Source organism: Neofelis nebulosa, chromosome 5, assembly GCF_028018385.1.
Source record: "Neofelis nebulosa isolate mNeoNeb1 chromosome 5, mNeoNeb1.pri, whole genome shotgun sequence".
NCBI classification, from domain to species: domain Eukaryota; kingdom Metazoa; phylum Chordata; class Mammalia; order Carnivora; family Felidae; genus Neofelis; species Neofelis nebulosa.
Window position 1 is genome coordinate 46,853,146 of NC_080786.1, and position 13,743 is coordinate 46,866,888.

The 13,743-nt window shown below is 35.2% G+C and overlaps 1 long non-coding RNA gene across 2 annotated transcripts in view; it reads right to left on the reverse strand.

Moving 5' to 3' along the window:
• Positions 1 to 495: 495 nt before the first annotated feature.
• LOC131512038 (uncharacterized) overlaps positions 496 to 13,743 on the reverse strand; it is a 52,604-nt gene continuing 39,356 nt past the window's right edge. Inside the window, exons 2-4 of one of the 2 annotated variants that reach the window (XR_009261884.1) lie at positions 8,766 to 8,881; positions 8,388 to 8,437; positions 496 to 4,167 (exon numbers count right to left, since the gene is read on the reverse strand). This is a non-coding gene — a long non-coding RNA (uncharacterized LOC131512038). The remainder of the gene's footprint in view (positions 4,168 to 8,387; positions 8,438 to 8,765; positions 8,882 to 13,743) is intronic. The other variant, XR_009261883.1, reaches the window with a different exon arrangement.

Genomic DNA, 13,743 nt, shown 5'->3' on the forward strand with positions numbered 1-13,743 from the left:
AATGACACAGAAATGAAGGGAAAGGCAATCTAAAGCTGTAGTGATGAGCTGGTTTTCTGTGGGCTCGGTTCCGCTCAGTCCTGCAAGCTACTGGGTAAAATGTGTCTGAGAACTATCCATTCAAGGAACATTACAGAGGAGTATTAGTTTACTGGCTCACAGCCCTCCAGTATATTAACTCCTTTGCTCTTTCAGATTGGTGGAAGCAGAGAAGGTTAGGGGAAGAAAGTAAAGACATGGCCTGTTATTGAATGAGGTCCTGTCAGGTTGTGTCTGTAGGCAGCTGACTGCATAGAAATGGCTAGAGTAACAAGGTAGGGTGAGAGGAAATGAGGTAGGTGTAAGAGATTTCTGATAGCCTTCCTTCAGGGAAGAACTAGGGAGAATAGCGATTATGTTTAAACTGTGCTCCATAGAATGGGCAGACAATAGCAGCTGGAAATGGAGAATATAGTCATTTCCTAGGGCTGCTGTAATAAAACACCACACGGTGGGTAGCTTAAAACACCAAAAATGTATTCTCTCATATTTCTGGAAGCTGGAAGTCCACAATCAAAGTGTCTATAGGGTTGGTTTTTTCTAAGGGTTTTTTCATGAGGGACAATCTGCTCCATGCCTCTCACCTGGCTTTTGGTGATGGTTGGCAGTCATTGCAGATACATCACTTCTCCCTGTGTGTTTGAATCTTCATATGGCCATTGTCTTATGAGTAAGCACACAAGTCATGCTGTATTAGTGGCCACCTACCCTAACTAATCACATCTACATTAACCTTATTTCAAAATAAGGTCACATTCTGAGATACTGGGGGTTATAACTTCAACATATCTTTTGGGGGGAACACAATTCAATCCATAAGAAAGGAAGATCATTGTAGGCTGAAGCAATTTAGGAAAATTATGTAAAGGCTTAAAACTATTCAGGAAAATTCAGTAAAATGTTATTACTGGAACTTAAGTGAGACAGTGGAAATAGAGAAGTTACACAAAGCATGGATCAGACCCTTACAGTTTGGAATGCACCAGTGAGGACACTGGGCTTGGTCCTACAGGGAGCCCTCGAAACCCTGTTTGCAAAGGATAGTGTGGTCTGTGTTCACTTCTGCAGGCTCAGGTATCAGGGATAGGGACTGGAGAAGATTCAATGAATATTCCTTTTTATTTTTCATGTTTTTTAAAAAATAAAGTTCTTTCTTCAGCACTCTTTGTAACATTTTTTAAGTTCTAGAGTATATTGACAATGGTATTAACATTTAAAAACAAACTCCTGAATACTTCTGCTTCAGAATCCTAGATCCCCTTTCATAAAATAATGATACAAAAGATCACTACTGCTTCCACGTGTTTCTGTTTCTTAACATCAAGGTCAGCAATGCAAAGAAACAATAATGACATGACAAATTTGAATTGTAATGTAAATGTAGCATATTAGTAGTACTAGTATATTACATTAGTATTAAAGCATTATTTTCACATTTAGAACTATTATAATTTTTTAAATATGTGCTTTATAATCTCAGAGCAAAGGCACTGAAAAAAAAAAGCAACTAAGAAATATCCACAGAACATGTTGTTACTCCAAATTAATTCCAGTGGGTAGACATGTGGTGACTGATTCCAAGTGCCTTGAGTATCTATAGAGTGATAGTTTGTGCTCACAAGTCGCAGGAACCTTAAGTCTATGAGTTGAAAGACAGGAAAACACAATCAAACTTGGCTTCTTTGGTATCTTGGAGACAACGTGACTCTATGAGCTCGCCTCTCTTAGGCTTTCTGAAGTCAGTCTACGTGGTTGGAAACGGGAATGCCTACTCTTTATGCAGGTTCTGGCTTACAAGTACTAAACAATGAAAGCAAAGAAATGGACTTGGTGTTCAAAGGGCTAATCCACATGTGAGCTTGGCTTGCACAATAAGAAGGGAACCATTTCCATATCATCACAGGACCAAGAACAGCCAGGCTTTGACAGGGCATCGAAAATGTCCGGCCTCTTGCTGGTACCCATTCTACTCTTGTCACAGACATTGAAGCAAGTGGGCTTGGATAAATACAAAACTGGGCCTCACGTGGTGCTCCTCCATTACACACATGTCAATATGTGGAGATTTCCGCCTGAGAGGAAACCATGGAAAATGGAAATTCAACATATGGTCAATGAGGGCTGCAAAAATCATGGAGAGGAACAGTTGCACCCCTGAGGCTTTCAGCGGCACTCCTCCGTAATTGCTTAATTGAAATTTTATTCCTTTCATTCAGCCTCGCGGCAGGAGTGAATCTACAATTACAAAGCAAGTTTTGATATTTCATTCCTGCCCTTTATACCAATGGGTGAAGAACGGGCATTAATTAAGGGATAGCTACAAAACAAATTGCTCTGGAAGGGAAGAAAAGGGAGAGATGTGAAAGTGTGTATGAATGTAATTAAAAGAGGGGAATGCAGAAGAAACATAGAAAAATTTTGGTTTTTTGTTTTTTCTTCTGTATTGGTAACAACAACATAGGAAAATAATTTTACTGAAAATTTGTGGGTAGATTAAAAGGACATTAATTATAGTGAAAAAATGTTTTTTAATCGGTCATAGTTCAAATTTTACAGGCCGAGTGACTTGAACAATTCAGGTCACTCCTCAGACCCTCAGATACGGTACAATGTGGGTAATAACTGCAAATTGTTATGCTTTACAGGGAAAGTATGAGAATAAAGTGAGATACTACAGGTAAAAGCATACTGCAAATTGTAAAGCTCCTGTGCTCAGGAAATTGCATGATTGATTCAGAGAAAGATTTAACCATTCATTTATTTTCTAATAGTGTGAGGGAGGGAAGTAGGAGCTGAGAAACAATCAGCATACTCCTTATTAGTACTCTAACAGAGTTTAACTTTCCAAAACTAATATGTGAAAGAGAAACTCAGTCCTTCTGCCACCAGTAATTAGCCACAGGAATTATAATGGGATTGAAACTTTAAGGTGCTTCTGGAACTTATTTAGATATGTCCTCAGTATGAGTAACTGCAAATGGGGTTGAATTGGCAGTGTCTTGTGCCAAATCTCTGGATCTTAAACTATTAAGAATATAAAATTATTGTTTTTATTTGTGAATAATCTAATGAGATTAGTGTGCAGCTCTCATTAGTCTCCAAATGTTCAAAGGCAACATCTGCAAGTAGTTCTGTGAGTCACGTTGGAGTTTAAACAATTTTCCCAGTTCCACTAAAAACAAGTAAGCTCTTAGGGAATGGAAAAAAGGAAAAGTAGATTTAGATGAACAATAACTGATAGGGCCAACTAGGAGAAAATAGACTCAGGCAACATAAGTCTCTATTTTTTTTATCATTATAAATATATCCATGGTTTGAAGACCATAAGAAGCAAATAAATATAAAATAATAATCAAAGATCACATTGTTCACATTTCTATCCATGGCGGAGCCAACTGGATCCCTACATGCTATCCATTCTCCCTTTCTGCTTTAAGAGCAAACAACTAGTATTATTTGGAGCAGCGATATGCCCAACAAAAATATTTTATTTCCCACTCTTCCATATATGTTAAAGGTTTCAACATGACTAAGCCCTGACTAATGAGTTAGAAGTTAAAAGTTTTGGGAAGAGACTCCTAGCATGGTTGGTTCCTTAAGGGATAATATTTCCCTTTTGCTTTATTTTCTCTTCCCCTTTCTTGCTGTCTGGTAATGGATGGGGAAGCTGGGGCCACAGCAGCTGTTTTGAACAGTGAATTGCCTTCAGGGTAGAATTTAACCGACACTAGGTTAAGTTCAGTTTTCTTTTGGGTTAAAGAAAAACAATGTGACTTTTAAAATCTTTTCACACATTTTTTTTTCATATAGACCACCTAATCTTAACTGATACACAACAACTACAATATAAGTTCCTTGGAAGCAGAGGCTTTTTTCATTTTGTTCAGAGCCCAGCACACAGGCAAGCCCACAGAGGTTCAAAAATATCTGTTGAATCTGAATGTCTAATACTGACTCTTTCCCTTTTATATTTTCTTGAATAATTCCTTTCTACCTCTCTTTTCTACTTTTTATACCATAATTTCCTAAATTATTTCCTCCATTGCCTTTTTGCTTCCTCTTCCATCAGTCTTTGTTCCTCATATTGACCATTGTAGTTCACGTGTTTCTTCTTGTTTAGATGAAAGTCTGTCCCAATGAAAAATGAACAAAATATAAATCCAAAAGAAATGATGATTTTTCTTTCAAATTTGGTTTAAATAGAAACCAGCATGGTGGGCTACTGTGTATTTTTTTTTTAATTTAAATACAAGTTTGTTAACATACAGTGTCATCTTGGCTTTAGGAGTAGAACCCAGTGATTCATTTCTTACATATGACACCCAATGCTCATCCCAAGTGTCCTCCTTAGTGTTCATCACCCATTTAACCCATCCCCCCTCCCACTTCCCCTCTAGCAACCCTCAGTTTGTTCTCTATTGTTAAGTCTCTCATGGCTTGCCTCTTATGTTTTTATCTTATCTTCCCTTCCCTTCCCCTAAGTTTATCTGTTGTGTTTCTTAAATTCCACATATAAGTGAAATTATATGATATTTGTCTTTCTCTGACTTATTTCACTTATTATAATACACTCTAGTCTATCCACATTGTTGCAAATAGCAAGGTTTAATTTTTCTGAAATAAAAGCAAAAATGAACTATTGGGACCTCATTAAAATAAAAATCTTCTGCACAGCAAAGGAAACAATCAACAAAACTAAAAGGCAACAACAGAATGGGGGAAGATATTTGCAAATGATATATCAGACAAAGGATTAGTATCCAAAATCTATAAAGAACTAACCAAACTCAACATCCAAAACACAGTAATCCAGTGAAGAAATGGACAGAAAACATGAATAGACTTTTCCAAAGACATCCAGATGGCTAACAGACACATGAAAAGATGCTCAACATCACTCATCATCAGGGAATTACACAGGAAAATAAGAGAATTACCACTTAAAGAATACAGTTTTATCTTCCTAAATGTAAAATAATTCTTTCCTACATCCTTATAAATATTGTATAATGGTATTATGACCAAAAGATAAAGATTCAAATTTCATGGTCACTGTGAATTTAAGAACTTCGAAGTTTGTATTTTGAGTGAGTCAGTGGAGGATAGCTCATGAGAAAATGGTAAATCAAGTTGAAGAGTTGGTCTCAAGGTTAAAATTCCCAATTAAGAAACAAATGTCACCTCCTAAATTTCAAAATAAAATTATAAAGGGAAAAGATTTCAGGCTGGAAAAGGAGAAATGATTAAATGTCCTCAAGCTGATTTTTTTAATGTGACTATTTGTCATTCAAATTACCAAGCTATACACATTTATTTTTGAATTTTTTTGAATTTCTAAGATAAGGGACATTAGGATGAATTCAGTTAGAGAAATATATCACTGTAAGAATGTAAGAAAATGTAAGAATAAGAGCCCTTTACTGCTAGTTGGAGAAGTCAAATAATGTGGGATTTTTTTTCTTTACACTGGCTGTTTTCAAGATTTTATTTTCCCTTTATTTTTTTCATCAGTTTTACTAAATTGTGCATAGATGTGATGTTTTGGGTATTTATAATTTTGGAGAGTAGCAGTTCTTTGTAAAACTGTGTCTTGAGGGGCTCCTGGATGGCTCAGTCAGTTAAGCATCAGACTTCAGCTCAGATGATGATCTCACATTTGATGAGTTCGAGCCCCATGTCAGGCTCTGTGCTGACAGCTCAGAGCCTGGAGTCTGCTTAGGATTCTGTCTCCCTCTCTCGTGGCCTCTCCCCTTCTCATGCTCTCTCTCTCTCTCTCTCTCAAAAATAAATAAACATTAAAAAATGAAAAAAAAAACTGTATCTTGATATCTTTCTACAGCCTTGGAAAATGTTTTGCCATTGTCTCTTCAACTATTGCTTCAGTCTCATGTTCTCTCTTCTCTCTTTTCTTCTACATATGCATTTTACCATTTACGATATTACTTATGTCTCCTAATCTTTTTTCTTTTTTCGATCAACCTTCTTTTCTCTTTGTTTTTCAATCTGGTTATTTTCTGACCTACATTTTTGTTTTCTTATATCTAATCTGCTGGTAATTTACCCACAAATATTCTTTTCAGTTATTGTATCCTTCAGTTCTGGAACTACCATTTGAATATTTTATATTTATATTTATATTTATATTTATATTTATATTTATATATATTCTATATGCATGTTATATGTTATATATATGTTATATGTTATATGTTATATATATATATTCTTATGTTTTTTGAAACTATTTTGTCATCTATTTTATTGATTACAATTATTTTTACATTTCTGTTTTATCATTTCACTATCTTGATCATCTGTGGGTCTGTTTCTAGTACCTATTCCTTCTCTTGTTTTTTGATCATTTGGTACTATTGTAGATTTGTTTTGAATTCTAAACATTGTATATAAAAGGCGACAGGAAGCTCTATATGACATTATCTTTATCAAAGAATATTTAATTATTCTAGTGAGTAGTTAGTATAAGGGCAGATTCTCTCAGTCTTAGCTAGGATTAATAAAGTTTGAGAACTGGTTTGAAGCTTTGTAGAAGCTGTAATATTTTTACTTTGCCCGTATTCCTGAAAAATTTGAGTTTTACCATTGCCTCTCTTTCTTGGAAGATTCTGATTTCCAATTTGTGTTCTTTTGGTGCTGTGAGACTGCTAAAAGGGTTTGGTTTTTTTGTTTGTTTGTTTGTTTTGCCTTCTAACCTGCTTCCTTCTTAGTTCTTCAGTCTCTTACACCTTGAAATGTTAATGCTTGACAAATGACTCAAGCAAAAAAAGGTTGTCCTCACTTCCTTACAAAGTCATTTTCTCTAGATCTTGCTCGTTTGAGTCTGACCTACCTTTTTAGCCATTATATTTTTACCACATCCCAAGTTTGACAAACACTCTAGACAGACTTTCTGCTTAAACTCTGAGCGTCCCGCTATGAAATGGCAAATAATAGTAAATGTTTCAATGGGAGAAAGCAGCTAAACAAGTATAGTTCCCTTTAGTGTGTTTCCATTCTCTTTTTAATCTGTACCTCTAATCATGGCTGCTTTAATTGCTCTCTAATGCCTAAATAAGCTGAAAATTTTTAGACTGAGGTTTTATAGTAGCTTTTGACTGGAGACCTTGTGTAATACAAACTATTTCATTAGAGTTGGAAGATTTTTTGGAACCAACTCTTTGACCTTTCATTTTCCCTCTAGGCCTGACTTCTTACTCTGTGGATTATGTTGTACCAAGTTAGAATTCTTCTTAATATACTAGTGACAATTTTCTTATGTAACATTTTAGAAATACTGGCAAGTTTATATTCAAACTGTACTGCTTAGTTGTTTTGTCCCTAATTAAAGAGGAAGAAGAAGTTGGGGAGGGGACATGGATTTATCCCTATGGGATTAGTTGTTTTTATTATTTATGTGCCCAGAGGGGAGTATAGAAGAGAATTGGTTAAAGTTAAGAATTTTTGTTTTGTTTTCCTTAAATAGCAGTCCCATTGGGATTAAATTATACTTTGGCCAGCTTCTTACATTTATTTGCCAATGGACAAGTCCAAATATGAAGGAATTTTGGTTCTATTTGGATTGATATAATTAGCCTCTCTATAAATAGATTATTTATATCTGTATATTTTAGTTGATGACTTGTCTTATAGAAGACAAATCGTTATTTTAAAATGTCCAGAGTGTGGAAGAGAAGATCCAAAGGAAGGAATATTTGTTCCTGCTAATGTAGTGTGCATACTATACTAGAAAGATGGTGGGGTAGTGGGATAGGGAATGCCTATTCCTATAGTGGAATCTTAAAAATGACATACATTATCCTCTCTCTGCCCCTCCCTCCCCTCTCTCTCCAAAATAAATAAACATTAAAAATAAATAACAAGACAGGTGCCTGGCTGGCTCAGTCAGGTGAGCATCCGACTTCAGCTCAGGTCATGATCTCATGGTTCATGTTCAAACCCCATGTCAGGCTCCGTGCTAACAACTGGGAGCCTGGAGCCTGCTTCGGATTCTGTGTCTCCTTCTCTCTCTGCCCCTCCCCCGCTCACGCTCTGTCTCCCTCTGTCTCTCAAAAATAAATAAATATAAAAGAAAATTTTTTTAAATAATGAAAAAACAAGATAAATCCTTTTCTAGAATTTTACAAGCACAAGTTTTATGGATACTCTTGCATGATTTTAACTTAGATATGAGACTATAGTTTCATAAGGTTATCTGGTGTGTTTAATGCTTTACTTCTATGCATTCCAACTGAAATGGCATATCTGGTATTGTGTGACAAAATGCCCATTTTAGTTCCTGTTGCAGAAATCTTAAATATTTCATGTTGTGCTGACAACGCTAAGGTACTTACCTCAAAGAACTATATTTTGATGTGGTCATTGGCCTTTCTCCTCAATAATTCTAAATAGAGAAATACAGAAATGAAACTTATTTTTTTCTTTGTTCTCATGCGGTAACTGTTAAGGTGAGTCTCAAAGAGTTTATTGAAAACATATGGTCTTAGTGACACATGAAAAAAATAATACTCATCTTCATGGTAATAATCAAATTCCAATTAAACATAGCTTAATTAACCAGTGTCTCTATGTAGTAGTTTGAAATAAGTCATTATATCTAGCTTGCGTATCAATTTTATGCTCTTTTAACTTTCTAAAAAAAAAAAACTGTTGGAGGGATTATTGCTTTCAATCTTCAGAAAATTCTAGAGGCTTGTTTCTTCATAACTCACCTGAGGATAGTTGAGACTTGACATTCTCATGGTCATGTACAAAGTCAGGAATGTAGCTCGATTTTTAATTTATAGTCCCCTCTATTTTTTAAACTCCACAGTTTATTAATTAGCAACTGGAAATAATCAAACAAAACAGATTTTATGATCAATATGACTACACATTTAGTCAAACTTGCTTTGAAATGGAAGGATTAGTCAAAATTATATGATTTCAACTTTGCTCATCATCTGTTGAAGCTCGTCTGTTGAATTGTTAGTGTAATTTTCGGTCAATAAGGAGATTTGTCTTCCTTTTGTTTTCATGAACTCTTAAGGAAAATAGAGAAGCAGAGTGGGTGATTACCTAATGTAATAGCAGCATTCAATCTACTACCATAGCGTATATATTTTCTTCAAAGACTGTCACAGGACATGGACATCTAGATGGATAAGAAACTGATTATTAAAGGAGAAATTATGAGAAACTACAAAATGCAAAATGAAAAGATATGATTGAGGTGGATGTGAAAAAGCACAGAATTTTCAATTTCATTTTCAACCAATCAGGAAAGCTGTATAGAACAGGTGGCATTTCACACAGAAAAAAAAAAATAGGTACTTTGATCATCTGGTAAAGAAAAGACATTTTAAATGCAATTTTGATTCATTTGTAGGCTTATTCCAGTTTTAGACTCTGTATTTTTTAATTTGCTGATAGAGTATAATTAGAAACTAATGTAAATTTTCTCCTGTGCTTAAAGAATCTTGACATTTAGTACTTCATTTTAACAATGCCTTTTATAAGGTGTCATTTCCTTTTATAGTCATTACACTTAAAAATTTTTTCTTCTGCTTTCACAGAAAATAAAAGATAAAAACAGTATTAGGATAACTGGCAATTCAAAGGCAAAAACGGGGCTCCAAGACACAGATAGCTAAGTAAACATAAAAGAAAAGTTATGTATTTCTCCCACGTAAAATTAAATTATAGCTGTAAGAATATAAATGGCTCAATCTATATTATCTTTTGTTGATCCAGCAGCTTGTTGCTATAAAAATACTGACAATTATAAATATAGTCCTTTCCCTCCTGCCATTGGAGCCCTCATATCTTCCTATGAAAGTCACAAGTGAGAGATAAATTTGACACCTTGGATAGGAAATTGAATAGAAGCAAGAAATCAAGTAGAAATTCAAATCTCTCCCTTGACTCTCACAGGAACATATGAAAGTGACTTCCATAATGGCAAAATTTTCTGAGAACATTAAATTAGAATTTTAAGGACATGTTTATTCCAAATCAATATGACTCCAGAGATTGAAAAAATTCATGCCTTTGAGAATAATGCATAGTGTCATTCTGAACAGGCAAGACATACTTATGAAATGTCCTAAAGAACAAAGAATAGAGCTGGGAGAAATATTAAATTTACTTTTATTACAAAACCTTCCTGGAATTTAACTTAATTTAAAATTAAAATAACTTCATCTTCATTATTTTTATAATCATTGCCGAATGTTTATTGAGTGCCTACCAAGTACAGAACAGAGAATTAAGTATTGCCAGCCCAAAGAACAAATGATAGTCTCTCCCTACAGGGGCACACTATCTTTGGAAAAGAGAAAGTAAGTTTCTACTGACATATGTTCCCATTACTTATATTACTCTCTTGCCCTGTTTGGAACCATACAATTCTAATAATTCTTTGGGCTTTCATTTAATACAGGTTTTTATTTTTCCTTTTTGGAGTAAGTTGAGACAATGGAAGTCGTGGGAAAATCTACCTCAAATCTCACATCATAAAACCCTACCATGTCTCAGCAGGGACTTTGGGTATCAGTAACTCCCTCCTGAAATAAAAATTTAATGGTCAATGTGTTTGTCCTACAGTATTAGAAGTCCCCAACCTAGGGGTGCCTGGGTGGCTCAGTTGGTTAAGCGTCTGACTTCGGCTCAGGTCATGATCTCACAGTCTGTGAGTTTGATCCCCATGTGGGGTTCTGTGCTGACAGCTCAGAGCCTGGAGCCTGCTTTGGATTCTGTGTCTCCCTCTCTCTCTGCCCATCCCCCACTCATGCTCTGTCTCTCTCTGTGCCAAAAATAATCATTAAAAAAATTTTTTAAAAAGTCCCCGACCTAGCATCGTTAGACAATATGAGAAAATGCTTTAAAGAAAAACGAAGTTTTAATTTTTTTACAGCTATATCATTTGCAGAATATGAATCACACTGTGTTGTCACCTAGCAACTATTTATTTGATATGATATTTTAACCTAAAACAGACATTTTTCCCATGACTAAATTCTATTCCAAGTCTATCACATCTATTTTCACATCTATTTTCTATGTCCTGATAGAAACCATAATAACTTACTAGAACAGGCAAGTGTCAGATCTGCTAATAATGAAAGCTGCAGTGGGGCCTAAAACACAGGTGCTGGGTGGTACTTGCTGACTCTGGACATGTTTATGATGTTATTTCATGAACCATGTTCAGAATGAGAGGAAAATCAATGGGAAAACTTACTGGATTAAACCTCATAAACTTGATGTGTCTTTCTTCCTCTTCTTTTCTGGGCTTCCCTGTGATACAGTACTCTTCACATTTTATTGTAATGGTCTGTTTGTGTTTCTTTCTACCCAAACTGTAGGCTTTTTAAGTGAGTAGAGCCTATCATATGAAGTAGGCAAAGTGCTTACATCATAGTAGATGTCAAAAATGCTTAAATGGATGAATGGGATAAGGATCTAAAATGGTATTGTAGCTATCAGAGAAATAAGAAACAAGTTGTAAATAATGTCATAGGATCTTGAGGTCTATGATTTTATACAACTTGGCATAATTATAGAACATGAAGTATAGAGGCTTGGTATTCATCACTGGCCACGATCTTGTAATTTGTTGAATAAATATTTTACAAATGCTGGAAGACAGAATGAACAATTCCCAAGCAACCCTGGCATTCATAATTTGGAATTATTTGAAGTTTTGCTCCGTCACAAATTTGAATCTCATGTATTCTACATGAGCTGGTGAGTCACTCAGCTGGTGATAGAGCCTAGCCTTGAATGTCTCAGGCAATTATGTTGTCAAAGCTGTGATCCCTGAGAGCTTGGCCCTCAGCTCTGATGCTGTAAAGTTCTAAATGTCCTGAGACCTGAGAAAAGGAAAAAAAAAAGCACCAATTTGGTCAACTGTTCCCCACCTACTTCTCGAGGCAACTTTGATTTTTTTCTGTTCATCATTAGTTACACGGTAACCTTCACAAGGAATTAAAAATTTCCTTTTAATGTGAAAATTGCATTGCATAAAACTCTTCATGTAAGTTTAAAAGGTGAGATGATAAGAAGAGGGACTATACTGGCATTTAGGTGAAAGCTAGAAGCTTATGCAAACATTGTGGTATACTTAAATTTCAGGTTTCAAGAAAATTTTGAGAGTTATCATTCATGAATTTCACAAGCTTACTGTGCATGCAAGAATAAAGGAAAAAAATTGGGAAATGGAGGAAAAGTATTTATTGAATACTCACATTAAGGTCTCCTGTGAAGCATTTGTCTTATAAAAGAAGAAGTAATTTAGTGAAGCTCAGAAAATCTGATTCTCTTCCAAATGTACAATAACAAATTAAACAAGAGATCTATTTTGGTTGAGATGAAATCAGTCAAAGAAAAGATAAACATTAAATAAGCTGACACCATAACTTCTAAAAATATAAAAGTAATAAAAGGTAGAAGTTAAATCAACTTACAAGAGAAAGAAGATACAAATTCAGGGATAAAACCAAAGGCAATGAAAGTGTAAATGGGAGGTGGAGTGCCATACACTTTAAAATTGTCTATTAGAATTGTCCGGTGCAAACTATATCAGAAATTATCATTAGAATTGGAGGCAGATACAGATCCAATCAAGCTATAGAATTACATGCATCGTCTTCACAGGAACATTATTTTTGTACTGATCGTCAATAATATTTACAGCTCTCCTTCTGTACATTTGTCATAATTGTGCTCTTTTATTTGTATGATTATTGATATAATGACAATTTTTCCAATAGACAGGAATTTCCAAGGGGTAAAGACCATGCCCAACTTGCTCACCACTGAGTATCAAGTACCTAACACAGAGTGTGACATAGGACAGGCGTTTAAACACCTTGTTGAACTTAAAGTGGACAATGATCTTCATTGGTTCTGCGAGGCTTCAACTGCACACGGTGCTACCTTTGACTACCATTAAACATTTTAAATTTGAAAAGTAGAAAGATCTGTGTGTGACTCCTACACCTACAAAATAGGTTTGTGGTGAGCTAAATGGATCCAGGAAACAGGAAAGGACGGATGAGCATCTGACGGGGGTATTTCCACTGGGCTGCTCAGATGCTTGCTTGCTCTCTGCCACCTGGACATATTTAAATCCAAACCCAAATGAATAATTAAATTCAACTGCATGAAGGGATTCCTTTTCTTTTTGTCTGGGGCATTTATCTTAGTGATTCTCAAAGTGTGGTCCCTCGAGCAACTGCATCAGCATCATCTGTAATTTTGGTAGAGATGTAAAATTTTCAGCCCCCTACCACACCTACTCAGTCAGAAACTGGTAATGGGTCCCAGATATCTGTGTTTAATGAGCTTGCAGGTGGCTCTAAGATAAAATGTGAGAAACTCCAAACACTGTGTGAAGTGAATATTACTGTATAAACTAGTGAATTTTCATCCCACATCCTTTGTTGTTATGGAGTCCACAATAAGCAATATTGTAACCATGGCTATGGTGGCTCCATCAACATGTGGACTCCCAGCCTTTCAACATCCATGTGAATAACAGTTGCAGTTGTGCTTCTTTGATTTTGGAAGAAGTAGGACAGAACCGTAAATTATTATGGATTGCATTTACACATGACACTACGTCTAATAATCAATGTTGTTTTCAAATACTTTTAAGAATAAAGGAAATGCATTATAGAAAAAGGAAATACGACTTTAATCGGTCTA